Source organism: Carassius gibelio, chromosome A5 (assembly GCF_023724105.1).
Source record: "Carassius gibelio isolate Cgi1373 ecotype wild population from Czech Republic chromosome A5, carGib1.2-hapl.c, whole genome shotgun sequence".
Classification (NCBI taxonomy): Eukaryota; Metazoa; Chordata; class Actinopteri; order Cypriniformes; family Cyprinidae; genus Carassius; species Carassius gibelio.
Window position 1 is genome coordinate 24,717,838 of NC_068375.1, and position 17,480 is coordinate 24,735,317.

General features: G+C 37.2%; 1 pseudogene; it reads right to left on the reverse strand.

Moving 5' to 3' along the window:
• Window positions 1-682: 682 nt before the first annotated feature.
• LOC128014972 (laminin subunit gamma-3-like) overlaps window positions 683-17,480 on the reverse strand; it is a 47,961-nt pseudogene continuing 31,163 nt past the window's right edge.

Here is a 17,480-nt window from a genome sequence, read left to right on the forward strand (position 1 = left end):
GGCTTTATCGAGTGTGTGTATACATGGGTATAAGTATAACAGTTTATATTTTATTCATTTAGGGAAATATACAAGTGTCTCCCTCAAGGGACTATTTGGCCAAGCAGCTTATTCCTTCTTGAAAAGCAAAATGTTACTGATAGTGTAAAAAACTTAAACTTTGAAACACATTATGATTGATGGACTAGTATTACTCAACATTACTCACTACCTTCCAGCAACACTACATTCAATAAAGGTAAAATAGTAAAAAACATAATAATAGTTCATTTAAATGGAGATGGAATTGTAACCTGAACATTTGTATACTGTAATATATGTTGAATTTTGACATTGCCAACCTTTAAATTAAGTTGACAGTAAGTGATAAACAGCATTGAGCAGATGTGTATTGTGCATTTTTTAATATTTGTTTAATGATTTTAATGGAACTGGAATCAGAACTGGAACCATTAGGCAGAACCGGAACCGGAAAATGTCTAACGATTCTCAAACATTTATAAGAATTGCTTTTGTAACAAGCAGGTGAAAGAGGAATTGAGAGGGAGAGGGAGAGGGGGATTTCAGAGCTTTGTTCCTTCCATTGTTTCAGATTCAGTTTCAGAGGTGGTTCACTTCTTTGAGCTACCTCAATGTCTCTCCAAAAGACTTGACGACTGATAAACTTTTTCCTCCCACCGGCTCAGTGCCCTTTTTATGGGCATGTTTTAGGGAAGTTCTGGGCGATGTCTTTCAGACTGTCTCTTTCTTCTCGTATCTCCTGCAGGCTCTGTTCAAGATTTTGCAGCTGTTTCTCTTGATCATGAGCCTCTGAATGTTTCTGGTGAAAGATGGACTCTCCACAGCAGTATGATTTTGAGATTATTGTTTAAAGGAATACTTTTGTCCTATCTTTTAAAACACACACACACACACACACAAAAAAAATATATATATATATAAAAAAAAAAGCAAAAAAAAAAGCAAAAAAAAAAAAACATCTATTCTTCAAACTGCTCTTCCTATGTAGGGTAAGTAAAGTAAACCACATTGAAAACTAAATAATACAAAGCAATAAAAAAATAAATAAAATAAAATAAAATCATGAATTTACCCAGTTGTTTAAGCAGCAGAGATAGCATGTAAATGACTCCAGCTGACTCTTGGCAGTCTCCATGCTGTCTATCACACTCTTTGAGGAAACCTGTTTGTCCTGAGGGGAAATCAAGCAAATCAGCATAATGGCTCAAACCCCCTTAACAGAACGACAGTACTGAGTGTCCTCTGCAGAAGTTTTGTGTTTTTATCATAATAATGACACTGAGGTCCTTTCCAACTGGCCAAACATTGCCAATCCCACTATCCATTTAATGCCAAATTGTTTACCTCCTCTGCCTCCATGGTTTCCTGTTTCTGTGCAGCTTGGGTTTCCAGCTCAGTCAAGTGCTTCAGGGTGGTGTCCACAGCTGAACACAACTGTCCAGATGCATGTTTTGTCCGTTTCCCTTGCGTGAGGGACACTTTGGCATCCTTTCATGAATAAGAGCATAACAGGTATTTCAGTTCCCCTCAGTTCTTGCTCCTGTCCAGGCTCCTCGAGGCAATGCAGTGTTTATACACATCTTGGGGTTTTGGGATTTGATTGGAGAAAATTGCCTTTCAAAGTTCTGTTATACACAACATCTGTGGTTATGATAACCACAAACATGTTACAGAAAAATATTTTGATTCAATGACTGTGAGAAAAGTACTTCTTGTTTGAATCATTCGGACAGAGAAGCTTCAGCTAAAAAGGACTGAAGAATAGAAGAGCGTAGGCTTACTTTAGCCGCTGCATCTGCAGACTCCTCGGCTTGTTCAGCTGTGCTGCTCGCAGCCGTAGCATTCTCCACTGCAGGCTTGATCATTCTCTCTGTCTGCTTAATTATTATTATTATTTTTTTTACATCCACTGGGGTCTTTTCTTTCAGCATCTTCTCTCTCTTCCAATATTCTTTGCTGTATGTGGGTAGTTTAGGCCAGTCCTGCTCCATGTCTACAGCAGAGAACATCTTTACAGTGTAGAGTACATTATCACAACATTTTCACATTTTATGTCCTACCATTCAAAAGTTTGATTAAATTTTTTTACAGATGGTTTTGATCAAATTTTTTATAGGTGCTTTCTGTTTAAATATATTTTAAAAATGTATTTTTTTACCTGTGATGGCAAAGTTGAACTTTTTTTTTATTATTATTTTTTTTTATAAATGCTTAATTTTAACCTCATTTATCTTAATTGGCAGTATGGTCTTTAACATTATACAGCTTAAAAAATAAAGTTTTACTGCTCAGCTATGTCATCATTTGAAAAGTGATTCTATGTACAATGAAAATGTAAAAGAAGTGTAAAGTAGAAAGGGTTACCTTCCAGATCCTTCTGCAGAGACAGGATCTCCGCCTCAACCTCTTTCCCTGTCACCACAGAGGAGACGGCTGACATCTTAAATCCCTCAGCCACAGCCGTCAACTTCAGATAAAAAGACAAAAGATGCATCTCATTACACTGTCTTTTGGCAGGAAATCGTCCCATTTGAATTGGCTTTGAGTTGAGAACACATCCCTGTTGTTTTTTCTCTCATGCTGTAACATTTCCCACCAGAGCGACTGGCAGGAGGTGCTAAAATTCACAGGATGAAAGAAATGCCAGACCTCTAATTAGTAGGACTTTTTAATATATATATTTCTATATGCATTTGTGTCTGACAGTGGTCAGGCTTTACCTGCTTGAGCTCTTGAACAGTTTTCAGGTGTTTTTCAGCACTGTCCTCGTAGGGCTGTATGTCCTCTATGGTCTTATTAATCAAATGAATGATGGACTGGACAGAAATGTCCAATGTCCTCGCTCTGATATAGAGAATGTAGTTCAGAATATATTCTTTCAATGACCTCCAGACTCAGAGCATGCTATTTATTTATTTATTTATGTAAAAAAAAATGGTCTTGCATATTCAGGGCAGAGGATAAAGTGTCAACAAGCTCTTGACACTCATTTTCACCCTTTTCCTAGTCTGAATCTTCTCTGCTGACTGTTAAGTTGCAGTTCAATGCTGTTGCAATCCTACGCAGCTGTAGCTGTAAAGTCTGGGCAGAAGTTTCCAGCTGTGAGAACTGCTTAATGAAGGCTTCACGAGCCTCTGCATCTAAGGAGGAACATTAGGATTGCATCAGTAGTGAGTTTCCAACAAAATGACTGTCACTGGCAAAAGCAACGAAGCTGAAAGGAGGCACAATTTGTTTTACATTTTCTTAGCATACAATACCCTTCAAAGGTTTCTAGAAATAAGACTTTCTTGCTCACCAAGGCCAGAGAAATGCTGTGAAATATCACTACAAAGCTGAATTTTTTTGCAATTCTGTCACATGATACTTCAGAAATCATTCTAATATGCTGGTAGGAAATCGGTTTCAATAAAATGTTTGATTTTAAAATGTCGGACGTGTATTTTTCCTAGAACACTTTCAAGTGAAAACTGGAGATTTGGAGTAACTTTTTTAAAATCAGTTTCCATACCGCACACACTGCATGTTAACATAACAACAATATGCAAACAACATAATTTTATCTTATAAAACTGCCTTGCATGTATTAGACATAGTAAACGTACTTTACTTCTTGCATATATCAGATTACATGTGCCAGTATACTGAATATTTAATATTATATACTAAAGCATTATTTATTGTACTTTTAAATATATTGTAAAAATGTATATGATTGCATAATATTAGATAGTCATCCCTGTGAAAAATCACAGCACTCAATTACAGCAGTAGACGTAGATTTGATTATTAAAATTATCCATCACCTTCTTAGCGTGAATCCCACTGAGCTGGAATACACTACACAATTCTTGCCCCGATTTTCTGTCGATTTACAGTCTGGAGAAGTTGACGCAAGTCTTCATTTGTCAAGCATATCCTAGCAACAATGTACATGTTTATGGGTGAATTTGTTGTGATCAGAACAACTTTGAAGTCTGCTAGTGTATGATTCTCAGTTGTTTAGTGTATGATAAGATGATAAGATCTGTTTTTAAAAGTTGTGTAGTCTATTCCAGCCCTTAGTGAGTGGGTGAGATAACAGTTAATTATGAACCTTTTAATTTGCTGAGCAATCAGTACATCAAAAGTTACATTTTCATGCCTCGTCATTCTCTCTCTCTCTCTCTCTCTCTCACTCATGCACTGAGGAAGGCCCACCTGGTCTCTGATGAGACTGTAGCATACAGGACACTCCTCACACTGGTGGGTCAGGCGGTTCTGGTAATTCAGTTCACACTTGCCACACTTATATCCAACAATCCCATGGTGGCAAGAACATGTCCCATTGTCATGGCACTGCATCAAGGCCAAGCCCATGGGGACACAATTACATGCTATAGGTGGGAGATTGACAAAGAGTAACAATGACCCTCCAACATTTGAAAGACACAGTGGTCAAAATTCTGTATGAAATGTTCAAATATGTATTAAAATGTATACATAAAATCAAAAAACATTATAGTTGTTGAAGGTTTTTTTAGCTGAATTCACAGTAAAATACATTGTTTAGCAGAGTAACATTGACAGCTGACTACTTATTAAATAGTAAATTCAATTTTTTTAAATTTTTAAATTAAAGTTAGTTTTAAATTAGTTAATAATTAGTTAACAATAATTATAATAAAAAGTTGAATAAGATAAATAAATCTAAAATAAGTCAAATTTAGACAATAAACAATTTAAAATGATGTACATCAATTGGAGTTTCAGGGAAAATCTGACTTCTGTTCAGTGTCTGATTCTGATGATTGATCTCTGCAGCCATTAGAGGAGAAACCAAAAGAACCCCATTCGACAAGTGTCACATGACAGGCCCTCTACACCTGTTTGACACATGCTCTGTCCTGTGATTAACTGACATGCTGAAGAAGAGGAGGCAATGGGATTGCAGTTGCATAGAATAGAAGAAGAGAGTACATAATTCATGCAGTTTAGTTTATAGGCTGATAGACTGACAGACATATTGACAGATAGATTGCAAAAATTACATCTCACAGCCCAAGCCTGGCTGCAGGTTGCAGTAACCAGTTTCACACTGTCCACAATCTCTCTCTGTTACACGACTCAAAAACACATTTTCTTGTATTCGGGAGGCAGTCATTCAGTGGCCCTGATGTCTCAGCCACGTTACAGGCACAAGCTGAGAAACAGAAATCATTAACTTCACAATCTAAATACACCCAGAATGTTAGGCCAACATTTTTTTTTTTTTTTTAGTTTCCTGACTAACAAAGAATTTCACACACACACACGCACGCACACACACACACACACACACACACGCACGCACACACACACACACACACACACACACACACACACACACACACACACACACACACAAACAAACTTCTCACCCACATGAAGATAAATGATGTATAGCTCATGCTATACTATATAATGTTTTTTTTGATGTCTTCATTCTAATGAGGCATGCAACAAAGCAAGATCTTGAACACGGATAAAGTGTTACTGAGCATCTCAAAAACAATTTAATCTAAGTTTTGAAGTCTCAAAACACCAATGACTTTCCATTGACTTCTATTGTTTTTCTCTTCTGAGCTAATGATATTATCTGTCACTTACTCATTTGCATTTCCATTTTTATACTGCAGCATTTTTAATAAGCCATTTTCTTTTGGCTGGTTTCCACAGTGTAGGTGATTTACAACTTTACTGCCCTTATGGGGATAAAGTAGGCGAAAGGGGAATACACACCATTTCCCCTCTGAAATCAACAATCAGATGTGTTCGTTTTGAGTCACATTCATGTTTTAAATGATACTCACGTTTGCACTTTCGCTCTGGGTTGAGTTCATTGGCCAAAGCGTTGCCGTAGTAACCTGATCTGCATTTTTCACAGTGGTCCCCAGTCATATGTCCCAGGCATTTCAGACAGCGGCCAGTCATGTGATCGCAAACACCCACTGCATTTGGGTGCACGTTCCCATTACACTCGCACCTCACACACGGTTGCACTTTGCCTCCCCAGCCCAGAGAGTTGCCATAGTAACCGTCTTCACATAATTCACACCGTATACCTGGGAGTCCATTAAAATCGATTAACACAATGTACTTTCTATTTATCAACACTATTTGTGTTTGTGCTTTGGATACAGGCATCTACTAAATGTACAATTATTTACAGTGAGCACATAATGTATTTTAACTAATAATGTATTTGCATATTACTGCTGAACTGATCATTTGTGTGTCACAATATGTAAATTGCACATAAACTGACTGCGACTAACCCCTGTGACCTGCCGGACAGTTGGTACAAACCACGTCCCCCGTGTCAAGCACCTGTGCACAGGTGGTGCGATCTGGACAAGGACAAGGTATGCCAGTCAGTGCATTGCCATAGTAACCATCTTCACAAAGGTCACAGTAACGGCCTGTAGTGACGTCTCTGCAGTCACACACACACACACACACACACAGCAAATTAAACTTGCCCATGAACAAAAATATTACCCTTTTTTATTTAAAGTGCATATATAGTGACAAGATGTGATTCTAAGACAATCACCAGACTCATTGAGCCTTACACACAAAGACAATGAACCTCGGTATTACAGCACCATGAATACAATAGAGTTTCTAGAAAGAAAAAATAGAGTTTCTAAAAAAGCAAACAAACTCTAATGGCTTCCTGGTTCAGTGCAGAAACACCAGGGTGTGAGCCATCACACATCAACTCATCAGTTCAGACAAGCAGCTCAATGCTGCAAGCATCAGCACAAAAACACACGCTACAATATGCCATCGGGCAAAAGGCTGGGCTCTGTTTGGATTCTGCCCACATGCCCTGACAGTTTCTTTTTACAGAATTTAAAAACAAGTAGAGATATACTTCAAAATACATAACGAGGAAGAATGCACATTTCATAAATAACAAAATAAATCAACAAAAATGCTTATACATACTGATAGACTATAATATCATATATATATATATATATATATATATATATATATATATATATATATATATATATATATATATATATATATATATATATATATATATATATAATATTGTAGTCTATACAGAATACAACATATGCACACAATATATATATATATATATATATATATATATATATATATATATATATAGACAGGCGCAGCCCTCACCTGTGATTAAAGTGAAAAAGTGCACTACCCATTTGAAACAGCAGATGGCAATAAACTATTATATTTAACGTGTCAGTGAGATAGAGAGAGAGAGAGAGAGAGAGAGAGAGAGAGAGAGAGAGAGAGAGAGAGAGAGAGAATGTGATGTGAGAGGTGTGTAACAAGGCAGCTTGACTGTAATTGCTCTAAAACCCTTGCCTCTAAAAAGCTATCAGACTGTTCAAACACATCTGTCTTCAAAAGGTCATCAGTTATTTCTGAGTTATTTCATGAGTTATTTCTGTGGTAAAAACTGAATTCAATGGTCATTTAATCTCTTTACGGATAAGAAGTTCTCTTTACCGATAATAAGTTGCCTTGTACCTTACATGTGCAATGACAATAAAGTTTAATCTAATCTAATCTAATCTAATCTAATCTAATCTAATCTAAAAAGAACATACACACTCCAGATATATGCCTTTCTGTCTCTCAGATAAAGCTTCTATAAGGGGGCAAAACATTCTCGGAATAAATTATTGGAATAAATTCCTGATGTTTGACTTATATAAAATGTAAGTAAATTAATGGTTAAAAGAACCTGATTCTTAAACTGTGTGAAATTTGTAGAGCGCATAAGATAAATAGTAAAGCAGCCTCACGAAGAACAAGTACTCAGAAATATCAAAGAAAATAATACCATAAATAACACACGCTCTACTAACCTCTAAATTACATTTCAGTAAAACCCCTAAAACTACTGAATTATATATTAGTCTTAGTGCTGAAGTTCCCCATTGAGAGTTCAGAGACAAATCACCAGCGTGACAACAACAGAAAGAAATCAATAATAAAGCTGGAGTGTTAAAGAAATTCTGTTCTTAAAAATTTCTTATGTTCTTATGGAAAAGATGCCTTCAGAAACTAAAACTAATAAACCGACTCCAGAGGGTTTGGAAAAAAAGCAAACAAGACACTATGTAGTACAACTTGTGTGGAAATCTTAGAGCTCTGTGTGATGGCTAATTCACACCTATCAATCAAATCACGTCCTTAAATGGATAGTTGAAAATTAACCCATGATTTACTCACCCTCAGGCCATTGACATTCCTCTTTCAGTCGAACACAATCACAGTTATATTTTAAATAGTCCTGGCTCTTCCAGTCTGTATAATGGCAGTGAATGGTGCCCCTGTTTGTGAAGCCTAAAAAACTGCATCTATCCATTATAAAACTACTAGACATGGCTCTGGGGTGTTCATAAAGGCCTTCTGAAGTGAAACAATGTGGTAGTGTAAGAAAAATATAGATTTTTAAAAATGTATAAACTGATATCTCCACCTTCCGGTCATTCAAGTGAGCGTGTTCACGACAAGGCGATTGAGCGCATGACGCAGGACTAGAGAAGAAAGCAAAACAAAACTGTCATGATCTAGTACAAAACAAAGATGCCCAGACAAAGATTGCCCAGCTAACTGGAGTATACCGACCAGGAACTGTGACAGTGCCGTAGTTGTAGTACTACTGATGTACTTCATGTGGTTTCCCTGTGATGTAAACAAAACTTGGTCCTCGCAACACTACACTCTTCTCCCTGGAGCTTATGTTGCACCTTCCACTAACACCTATGTCATACGCTCGAACGCCTTGTCATGAATGTGCCCGCTCCGAGTGAACAGAGCCATCTGAAGCAGTTTTATGATGGATAGATGCAGTTTTTAGGCCTCAACCATTCAGTACCACAATTCACTGGACAATTTTAAATATAATTGTCATAGTGTTCGTCTGAAAGAGGAATGACATGTACACCTAGGATGGCCTGAGGGTGAGTAAAGTACTAAAGGGTGAGTACTGGGCTAATTTTCATTTTTGGGTGAACTACCCCTTTTACAGCAGGAGACTTCAGACTCCTGCTGTCCCTCAAATGCACTAAATGCTACTGAGAGAATTTGCAAGGTTAACACTAATAGATTTAATAAGGCTTTACTGAGAGAGATAGTTGAGTGCCTCAGAGAAGAGAGAGAGAGAACGTATTGGATAGGGGTAGGAATCCGCTGATATGGGGATTATATAGGGAGGATAAAGATTACAGCTAATTATTTATATTATTTTAGTTCTGAAACGATTCATTGTATATATTAATTGTATTGTACAGTGTGTATTGTATTGTGTATTGTATTGTGTCATAACAGATGATAAGGTAAATGGAAAGCATACTTTCACAAATATAACAGAATAATTTTAATGTGTTCAATTTCTGAATAAAGCATATAAATATGGTATATATTCAGTCCTCACATCTATCCAGGAAGACATGCTGTCAAATAAGTACTATCTCTAGCTCCGAAGGCTCGGAAGATTTCAAAGATTTTGACCGCCATTAATAGATCCAAATCAGAGACAGAGAATTAGAGAGAAAGAAAGCAAGAGACCAAGACGAACAGACAGATGGACAGAGAGAGATCAATAACAGGGAACGAGTGTGATAACTTCAAATGAAAAGCACCTTAGTTCATAAAGAAGTCTGGAGTCTTCAGAGAAAAGACTGCAGGGGTGTCTGGGTTTTTGTGTTTTATTGTCTGATTTTATAAGCAGTTGGATTCGACCGTGTTCCTCTTCCTCTGTTTATTTGTTCTGCTGAATTAGTTTTAGGAGGCATTTTATTTTCAGTCTTTGGGAGGTCTGGGAACACAAGTGTGTACGCGCAGACATATGCGCCTGTGTGTTGGTCTGACCTGGAGGAAACAAAATTAACTTGAAAAGTCTTACTAAAGGAACCACCGCCCCATATATCACTTCACCAAGACAAACCTGAACTCTCACAAAGATCAATACCACTATCTTACACAACAAAACAGAGGACTCACAGCAACACAACATAATGCACAGCAAAAAGGTTTTACTCTGCTATACCTTAAACTTCAAACTATTTAGTTCTTTTCATGGCGATGGAAGACTTTGAATAGTGTACAGACCCTTATGAAACAAAAATATATTGCAGTATTTTGAAAAATATCATGTAATATATTAGGCATATATTCTTATATATATTTATTTTTTCCAATATATTGCAATATATTGAAAGCAGCAATCATTTGTATATTTTGCAATATATAATATCATATATGTATCATCAATATATTATTCAATGTATTCAAATATATAATATATTTGAAAATAAAAAGGGAAAATAATATATTACAATATATCACAATATATTTTAAGAAATATATTGGTAAATATATTTTCTTTTTGTAAAGGGAAGCCACATGGACCACAATTATGATTTTTTTTGGTGCTTTTTTGCAATTTGAAAGCTTTAATCTCCATTTATTGTAACTGCATGAAACATATTTATCGTTTTATGGAAGAAAGCACATAAGGTTGAGAAATGACAGTCTTCATTTTTGAGAGAACAAAATGTAAGGTTTTCAAACACTAAAGTCAAGATCATCTAGTGAGACTGTGAAGATTACAAGATTAGTTTTTTTTTTTTTCATAACCCATTTCATTTCACTTCACTGCCCCAGTAATGTTGCAATCCAAAGGCAACAGGTGACATGGAAAATCTGGACCAGATTCATTTAAATAATAACTGGGGGGTTGAAGATTATGGGTGACATTTCTGTCAGGATTGCAACAGGTGATGAGATGTGTGCAATACAGCTGAAATGATTAATCACAGGACGTTGGCATCAAGGTATAAAGAGACAGGCAGAATGGGAAGGTGAGAGAGGTTACATTTAATTCTGTTTGAGTGTAAAAGAAATGCTGGCTACCATCTGTCTGTCTGCCTCTGCGGATGTTAAAGTTGCCCTTATGATAATTTGGGACAGATGTGGCCGTTATTGACTGCCAGATGCCACACATACACACAAACAAGCACTTGCCTGTGTTCAGATCAAAAGCCGCTGGCGTGGAAGTTGCGTTCATTTGCATTCTGAAACAAAAGCCTCCTTTTCCCCTCAAACTGCTTCATGGCTTACAGTGACATCAGATCAACATTCTCTCACAGAGTCTGTTTAAAGACTAATCAATCAAGAATAATCAAGTTTATTTTACATGCTGTCCTACTAATGTTCACAAAAGAGGCTGTGTTAATTTTATATTTAAATCAGAATCCTAAATATTCACAGAATCATCTGTGCTATGCAAAACAGGATGATATCCACGGTCAGAGGCCTGCTGGGATTATCATATCAATGTCTTTATTTGAAATCTCGCATCTCTTCAGGCGAGTTTATTCCCAGTGCCTGACATTTGTACCTTTCCTCTTTCTGAATTATTCACTGCTTTGGAGCGGCTAAATGTCAGCACCTCCACACGGGCCCTTCCTGACTCTTTGAGAGGGGTGAAAGAATGAGAGTGAAATAAAGACGTCCCTCTCTTTCCAAAAACAGAGGCATGAAAAGGACCCATCCCTGCAGCTGTCCTTTGGGAAAAGGGCGCTCTTGACCCCCGGTATCTGCCAGACTACATCCGTCATAAGGTGTTTGAACTCGTTCGAATATTCATTACAGTTTGGTCTACATTTAAAGAGCTAATTAGACTGTAGCATTTTCGTTTATGAGGCTCCAGATGGTTAGCTGAATACTTTTTAATGTTGCAGTGGAATCAGATAGAACAAATCTTTGGAATCAATTACAGCACATTTATTTAAGTCTGTATGCATGTTTATTTTTGATTTGTTTTACTGTCTGCTGTTACGTCTAGCACAGCATTTCTGAGTATAGACAATTGCTCAATAGTCTGGGGTCAAACTTTAGAATTTCTTCATCAAATATTTAATTATTAATTATTATTATTATTGTTTTAATCAGCTAATTTAACCTCTAATTATATTCAAAAATTACAGTTTTAAAAAGGAATAAATAGCAGTCTAGAAGTAAAATACATTTTTTTTTCACTCACTGATGCCCTGATACTCACTTGGAAACATTTCTAAAAGAGAAACTAAGGGGATTGAAAACTATGAGTCTTTTCATTCAATCTTTGACCTAAAGATATGTGCTCACGACTTTGAAAAATAGACTGCCGATCTTCTATGACAAATACAGTTTTCTCTCCTCCTTTCATTATCTTTTTTCACCTCCTTTATAAGGTCGGCTTCTCTGTAGGAACAATGATCACAGTAGGAACAGAGAGAAAAATTTAGAATAGAACATACAGAAAAACAGCCTTTTAAATGTATGACTCACCCTTATAAAACCCATTTGAACAGAGGACCTCATGCAACCTGAGGATCTGAGAAGTCTGATCTGACCATTCAGTTCTCTTTTGGCAAGCTTGTGCTTTTTTCTTCATTATTTGCTGGCTTTAAATATCCAAATATTCTGGCAAACATACTAAGCATATAAATGTTATTTTTATGTGCTGTTATGTAATATAAAGTAATTCAAGTTCAAGTTCAAGTTGAGCTTTATTGTCATTCCGCTTCATGTATGGACACATGTTGTGCCTCATAGGACCACGGTCCTACAGTATAGATATACAGACATACAACAATGAAGTAAAACGGTATAAACCTATACACAACTAACCTACTGACAGATTTTGACTATAATTATACTATATATAAATGTTTACCTCTACATAGGCTAAAAAAATAAAGACTATACGAATGCTTCACATAATACTATACCTATAAACATTTAACCTACTGACAGATTTTGACTATAAATATAGAATATAGAAATGTTTACCTATACATAAACTAAAAGATACAAACTATACAAATGTTACACACAAACACAGTGCATATACACATGTAACCTACTGACAGATTTTGAATATGAATATACTATATATAAATGTTTACCTATACGTAGACTGAAAAAGAAAAAGATATAGACTATATACGAATGCTTCACACAGTACTGTACATGTGCAAAGAGAAACACTGTAAGTCAAGCAGCTGGCTGGGGAAAAGGGTAAGATGATTTGTAGTGCATGGGCATGTAAACACACATTACTTTTGTGGGATTATGTACATACAACAATGTGTATGAAAAGTGTATATTGCACATAGAGGAGAACTGCACACACACACACACAAAATGTTTCAGGCAGTTTTTCTGTGATGTGGAAAGGTTGGGGGGTGGAGGTGAGATGGTCCATGTTTCAGGAGGTAGGGGGTTTGTGTGGGGTTTCACAGCCTGGGGGAATAAGCTGTTGAGCAGTCTGGAGGAGCAGGAGGGTTATTGGAGTTTCTCCCGAAGTCCATCACAACCTCCTTTGTCTTCTCCAAATTGAGGGAGAGGATGTTAGTGCCACACCATTCAGCCAGTTGTGCCACTTCCTCTCTGTAGTGCGTCAGATTTCTGTTGCTGTTGAAACCTACCACCATTGTGTCATCCTTAAACTTGATGATGTGGTTGGAGCCGAACTTGGCAGTGCAGTCATGGGTCAGCAGCGTGAAGAGCACCGGGCTGAGCACACAACCTTGTGGGGCAACTGCCTGGCTCAGAGAGATGTTGAAGATATCTGTTAGGACATCTGTCAGCTGTTCAGCACAGTTCTCAGCACACATCCAGGTATTTCATCAGGACCCATAGCCTTACATGGGTTAATCCTAGATAGGGTCTTCCTTACAACGGCTAGAGAGAAACAAAGCACCTGGTCGTTTGGAGGTATGGGCAGTTTCTGTTCAGATGTGTCATTCTGCATGTAAAACCATGAATAAAAGTGGTTGAGTGCATCCGGGAGGTATGTGTCGTCAACACAGGCCTGTGGCAGGGGCTTGTAGTCAGTGATGGTCTGAATGATTTGCCACAGGCCTGTGTGTCTCTGCTGTCTGTGAAGTGATTGTTGATTTTCTGAGCATATGACCGTTTTGCATTTCTGATGCCACAGGACAGCTTGGCTCTTGCTGTTTTGAGGGCTGCTTTATCTCTTGATCTGAATGTTTTTCTCCAGCTCACGAACCTCTGTTGTCATCCACGGCTTTTGGTTTGCACATGTGGTAATGGTCTTGTTGACTTTCACATCATCAACGCACATTTTGATATAAACACTCACAGTTTCAGTGTAATCCTGCAAACCTGTGAGGTTGTTGTAGGTGGCTGCCTCTTTAAACATATTCCAGTCTGTGCACTGAAAGCTGTCCTGTAATGTTGAGGTAGCATCATCTGGCCAAAGTGATCCGAGATGTGATCCGAGTACCCGAGGTGGCGGTGGGGTAAGTACACTCAAAAAAATGTACTTTCACCTTTGCTAATTTTACTTAATCCATTCATGTTATGATTACTTAAAAAAATTATTTAACAATGTGAACTTGATTTAATCTAGTTCATTCAACAAAAAAGTGTGTATTGTCAGCTTTACTTAAAAATTATTTGTTCAGCCAACATAACATTTTTGCGTAAAGGTAACATATTAGTGAAACCAACACAGACTTGCATCTCATTGGCTGAGTATTTCTGCAGTGTATTATGGGTAATTGTTATTCTGTCACCCTCTTGGAGAAGTGTAGCACCATTAGATAGGTAGATGAGTAATACAATTTATAGTAATTAAGTTGTTGTAATAAGTTTTAGAACAAAACAAACAAAGAAACATAAGGTTTGAAATGTTGCTTTGTAGTTTAAATATATTTGTGATATGCTTGATAAGCTGTAATTATAGAAAGGTCAGAATGAAGAGTAATCAGCTGCTCATGATCCTAATGCAAGGGGGTGGCATTCCCAAAATGGCATTATTCAAATTTTATGTCATCATTATTTAACATTTTCAGGTACAATTAACTCATTTGTTGTTTGTTGACTCTATTAAGGTTTGTTAAGTTTACTTAAACTTATTTTGTAAAATGAACTTAATTATTAAAAACATTGTCCAAAACATTGCAAATTAGTTGGGCTGACACTATTAAATTAAGCTTTGCCCAACCATAGTAAATAAGTTGAATCAACCTTAATAAATTTAGTTGACCCAACGTAGGTACATTAAATTGGAGTAACAGAGTTGCATAATGCTGAAATAAAGCAAATTAATCATGTGGAAATCCTTTCCATGATTTTTTTATGTTCATTCAAAGAGTTATTTTTTTGAGCGTATAGCCTGTAAGTTTTTTGTTGTTGTGTAGACAAAATCCAGTGTGTTAGCCCTTAGCCTAGCTTGTGTGCCTTCACACTTGCCGTGTTTCTGTCCCCTCTCACACCGCTGGTGTCGCCGTTTTGTGCAGGTAGCGTCAGTAGACGAGGCCACGATCTTGGGGTTCTTCTTCAGTAGCAGACAGAAGACTCTTAGCTTAATTCATTGCTTTTGCTATATTTACTGATCCAAATCGAATGGACATTTGCTTTGCAAAGGGTGCGGAGAGAAAGAAAGTGAGATGAAGTGAAAATGAAAAAAAAAAAAAACCCACAATGGACCAGGGTGAGATATGAATGCTCTCACACTCTCTGTGGCTGTTGCAGTTAATGTAAATACATTTATATGAAAACCTCCATTGTTAGCAGTCCACTATGTCTGCTGCTCTCTTATTTTTTCCCCATTCTTCCAAGACAAATACAAGCCCTCTCAGCCTAATTTTATGAATGGGATCCCTTAAATTCACACTCAGGAAAAGTACTCAAGAAAGAGACCATGGAAAACACACACACACACACAAAATATATGTGCATCCGAAGGACATATGCTTGACTTCATTAGCCCTCCAGCACAACACTGTGCCACCGTCCCATTTTTTCGCTGCAAATATTAACATTTCCAATCTGTTGAATTGCTCGCGGGAAAATAGAGATGACACAAAAGGGCAGACTTGAAATAAATCACAATTACGAAGCACCACTGGATCCAGCCCGGAGAGGCGGTCTCATCTCTGCCCAAACAAACAACGCCTGTGCTGAGTGACAAGACTAATAACCAATTAACAACCAATTACAACCGTATTACGTTACTGTGAGGTACACCCTCTCGTTTGAAAAACAATAAATCAAAGGGGCGTGGCCTGTCAATGCAGAAATTCTCCTGAAGCAGAAATGAGACTGAATTAATGCTCAAAGGACTAACAAAACATTATTAGGCTTACGAATATGAAACAAGATTAAAACACACTTTGGTTTTTGGTGCAGAGAAAAATGAAGAGTGACGTTATGCATATGGTAATGATAAGTGTGCTGGTTTTCAGCAGGGATCTTGCGGGCCTAGTTCTATTAACGAACCTGGAAAATGTTTAAGCAGCTAAATGGCAATGAACAGTGCCCAAAATATGCTTTGAAGTTAAACAGGTTCATAAATAAATAAAAGGAACGGACTCTTCCTTTTCTCCTGGGAGGAGTGGAGATTTCCTGTGCATTCATTCGTTCGATCTTTCGCCCCCCCTTAAGCTCCTTTTGCTTTGATTCCCTCTTTCCTCATTCCTTCCATTCCCTCCCTTTTTCTCACATACATGTGAATCTCTTGCTCTCGTCTGTCCTTTGGCCCATCCCGAGTGGTAGATAAAGTCATGTCTGACATTCATTTGTAATGTTAAAGACTTGTACCAAACTAATCACACATTGCACTCATAATAAGAATGGCGGAGGTTTAATTTGACGCATATTAAAAGAGTGAAATTACTCATCAGTGTAAAAGAGAGAGAGTCAAAGCAGGTGAGAAAGAGAAAGATGGCAGCTCAAATCCATGCCAGGAGTCATCGCTGAAAGGAGACGCACACAAACAAACTCTCTTTGTTGTGCAATCGACATTACAATTAATTAGCTGGTGGCTGCATGGCTCGCAGGTCTAATAGATGAGAGAGGTTTGTGAGTGAACTCTATCTAGCCTGTACAGAAAGACAGCCTGGCATTCTAGCTGCTAATGGGGTCACGGAAAGAACAAGAGGAGAAATGAGAAAGTGAGAGAGGAACAAGGGGAGCAGTACAGAAAATGACAGGAACAAGAAGAGGGTTGTGAGAGGAACATTTGAGTGAGCTGGAGTATTCGAAAGCCTACAGTCAGAGATTGTAAAGGCAGACCACTTGCAGATAAATGGAGAAATTGCAGCAGCCAGTATGGTGGCTGTAGGAATAGAAGTTCTGGGCTTTTTGATCTAGAAGAAATAGGAACTTTACTTGTAGGAAGTACTACTACACCACTGTTTAAAAGTTTGGAAACAATAAAGACATTGGTTGAAGGAAATTCATCATTCTGTTCACCAATGTAGCACTTAATGAGTTCAAATTCATTCAATAACCTTCTACAGTTTAAAATGAATGTAATTTATTGATTGATTTATTCATTATTTCTATGATTGTATTTGCTAGTTTTAGGTATCTAAAATAAAATATTAATTAATTAAATCAGTTTTTTGTATTGT